The sequence below is a fragment of the Brachycentrus maculatus genome, unplaced genomic scaffold (genome assembly GCF_059751285.1).
Source record: "Brachycentrus maculatus isolate JH-2025_06_01 unplaced genomic scaffold, ASM5975128v1 h1tg001437l, whole genome shotgun sequence".
Lineage (NCBI taxonomy): Eukaryota > Metazoa > Arthropoda > Insecta > Trichoptera > Brachycentridae > Brachycentrus > Brachycentrus maculatus.
Window position 1 is genome coordinate 41,828 of NW_028282080.1, and position 3,683 is coordinate 45,510.

At 36.8% G+C, this 3,683-nt stretch overlaps 1 pseudogene; it reads right to left on the minus strand.

Annotated features, from left to right (window-relative positions):
• Window positions 1–1,268: 1,268 nt before the first annotated feature.
• On the minus strand, window positions 1,269–2,797 carry LOC148299002 (uncharacterized; annotated as a pseudogene).
• Window positions 2,798–3,683: the final 886 nt, after the last annotated feature.

Sequence of the window (3,683 nt, forward strand, 5' to 3'; positions counted from 1 at the left end):
ATTTCAGCAGCCGCATTAATTTATAACTTTAGTGAATTTGCTTCGGCTTGAGATTTTGCCGTTAATTTCTCGATATTTGAAAGGGCTGGAGCGAAAACACTCTTGAGAGTTGGATTGTTGTAGGGTTAAGTTTTTACCGAAATTATATTTATGCCTTGGAGAAATCTCAGGCCTGCCCTTTGAATGCCCTCGGGTATTTAACCATTGTTTTGTGGACCTAAATAGGCTTTTTCCTTGAAGTGGTAAGTCCTGCGCGCCTTAGAATAGGCGAATCCTTTTGTGTGGGTCCTCAAGTGATTTGCGACTCGATCAATTTTTTGTTCTTAAAGTAATATTTTACCCCCTAAAGCGACAGATAGCAGGATTAAAAGAGTTAGAACCGTATAAAATTTGATTTTTCCCTCAAAACAAAACATTTATGAAGCTCTATAAATTTTATAGATTTTATTGATTTTATAGATTTTATTGATTTTATTAATATTAAAAAAATATATAAAATATGAAAGCATATTTATCAGTGTCATACTTTAAGAATGCATCATAGCCTAAATTGATTTATTATAATCGAATATTATCTATTTTAATTACCAAATTATACTTTATAGAACATTTTTATTAGTCTTTTGCATTAATCAAATATATTTGAAGAATTTTGATACATGATTGTTATTACTCCTTTAGCAAAGCTGAATAGCTTTCAGAAGGCAAGTTAAATCAAAAAAAGTTAAGCAAAAAAATGGGAAATATATCTGAGTAAGTAGCAAATGAGTCACATGAACCTGCAAATGAGTCTACATAAAGAGTATTTATATACAGGATCAGCCTCGGGTAATATTCCGAGATAACTACTCGAGTCTTTTGGGGATTCTCTCTCGAATATTCTCCAATAAATACTCTTTTATCTATCGATCTCTGCCCAATATGACTTCATTGTGGGAAATGTTATTGCTCTCGATGAACTTGAGAATATCTTTGAGCAGCAGCTCGGAGATCTCAAGGCCTTCCCAAGAGAGTATTCTCAGGGCATTGAACAAGAGTGTAATAGTCCTGTTCGCATTCTCTTCCAGTTTCTCCCCGTTTTTGAGGGACAGGTTTTTATCTGTTTCCTTGAAGTCAGTTTATTTGGCAGTTCGATTGACTCCACTGAGCCAGATGTTCCCATTATTGCCGAGTATCACTCCCACACTTGTTTCCTGGTGCTGTATTGCCAGCATGTGTTGCTTTTGTTTTTTAATCAGTTTATGCGATACCTGCAAAAAGACCCCGGGCTAAAGTTTGCCGTACTTGGGGTTGCGAGTGTGCAAGTTGAAGGTTTTATCCATATTGGCCGACTGGATTTCGGCAACGATGTAGTCCCCTTCCTCCATGATCATTCGCATGTTGAACTCGTCCTCCTGGTTTTTCTTACGCTGCTCTGGGATATAGGCAGCGTTTAGGTTTAAATACCCGTAGGATGAGGCGTTGATATCGATTTTCCATCTTTTGTTGGCAATTTCAATGACCTTCCCGACAATGATGTCCCCGACTTGTGGGGAGTACCTGCTTTTGATTGGGTTTACAATTATCAGCCGATTGGTGATTTCCACGGTGCCCAACAAAGATGCATAGATGCCGCCTTGGCTTTTGTATGTCCCATGCCCACTAAATACAACGACCCGTACTTCATATAGCCCTACTACTGTGTGATGATGTCCCCTGGAGCCACCAAATTGATCTATTCCTCGTCAATCATGTAATGAGAGATGTCGATGCTGTTTATCAGCCGCTCCTCCTGCATCTGTTGATGGATTATAATATAAAAGGCTATGTACAATTAGTCTGCGGAATAGACACAAAATAACAAACATGTTTAAATAGAATCAAGCGATGTTTTAGACCAAACCAATTGTTGTTGTGTTTCGTTTATTTTGATGTTTTTCTGCTATTGCTGGCTAATTGTATTTGCTAGAGGATTTATAATACTTTTTCAGAGCCATATTGTTTATTTTTTAAGCAAGCATTAAATATTTGGTTGAGGCGGCTCGACGAAGGATAACCCATTATTTGTAATGTTTGATTTAGGTTATAGGTCGATGATAATAAATCAATTACTGTAATAACGGGAAATATTGATAAATTGGCACCAATTACTCAGCCTTCCATTAGCTCATCTAATAATTATAAATTAACAAGAATACTTTCTTAGACTGCTCAAATCTCGCAACGCTGCGTTATATTTGACTCTTTCATTATCCGCTTGTTAATGAATATGAATAGTTAGAATAATTGCGCATTATATAATGAATATATGCATATGTATTGACAGTTTCAAGTACCAGCAATAAGTTTAAAATTCTATCATAAAGGCTATTCACCATTTCATGGCTTGTATGGCTCTAAAACTGTGGTTGGGAGATTTCACTGCTATTGCCTTTGATAGTTGAGCTTTGTTCTTCTTTAATTTGAGGCCCAATGTTACTGTACTTCGGGAGTGACTGCTTTTCATGAACGAAAGTTCAGGGTTATCAATACTCTCCAAAGTCGGAAAAGCCGTATAGTTTCTTTTAAGAACTTTCGTCTTTGCGGCCATTTCCTTAATCTGAAAGAACGCTCTAAGGATGAGCCTATTCTATTTATTGAACACTATTTCGCTCATAGTATTGAGACCCTCCACTTGCCGATCATAGTGCACAATTATCCTATCTTAATTAGTGTCTTCAGGCTCATACAGTATTATCTTGCCAAATGATGACCGTAGGGGCCGGTGGATGATTCGGGCCAGCAGCATGCTAATTTTATTGGCAGGAACTAAATTCATTTTGTTGTCAGCTTGCATAAAACTGTTTGCTATTTATAATGAATATATTTATTAAAAGTGTTTGAAGTCTATATGTCCGTTTTCAGGTCCATAATTACTGATACAAAATAAATATTGTCTGCATTATGCTGATAAGGTCAATGATATTATGAATATTTAGGGTGGTATAAATGATATGAATGGGATGGGATTATAATGGAGCCAATTAGATTAAAATATAGATTGGATTGTCGAATGAGTTTCCTCATAAAGCAGGTGCTAAAGAAACTATTACAGCAGTATCTGAATATCGTGGACGATATCAGCATGGAGAAGGGAGCTATTCAGTTGCCATCGGGGTAGCTCAACCATGATAGCATCAATAATAATAAATCACTTCTCAAATTGGGCATCAGGATAATCAAATCTGAGTATACGGGGCTTGCCATGACCATTCCCATCATGGAAATACTGGCCAAGCCCATACTTCTCAAGGCCTAATCTCTCAGCATAGTCATCGAAGTCGACGAAAATTCAAAGAATCAAAGGAATCAAAGGAATTAAAACAATAGGAAAAAATAGTCGAACGTCCCTCTAATAAAGAATATCCCCGAAGTGATTGCCTCAACGAATCAAAGCCCCGACAAACAAACAAATAATAAGACTAAAAAAAACTAGAAGACCCTGGAAGGCGGCTAAAAACAAACAAACGATAGCTATATAAAGGGCTTAGTTAATAAACTCCTGGCCAACATGTAAATATAGCTGAGGAAGCTCGACATTCTCATTATTCATAAGTATAGTGCAGACACTGTGCACTCCTATCAACTCAGTATTTCGAACCTCCTCGTCAAGAACAGTTTGAGCCTACTTGAAGCCAATCTACTCAAGAAAATTGTATGTTTGG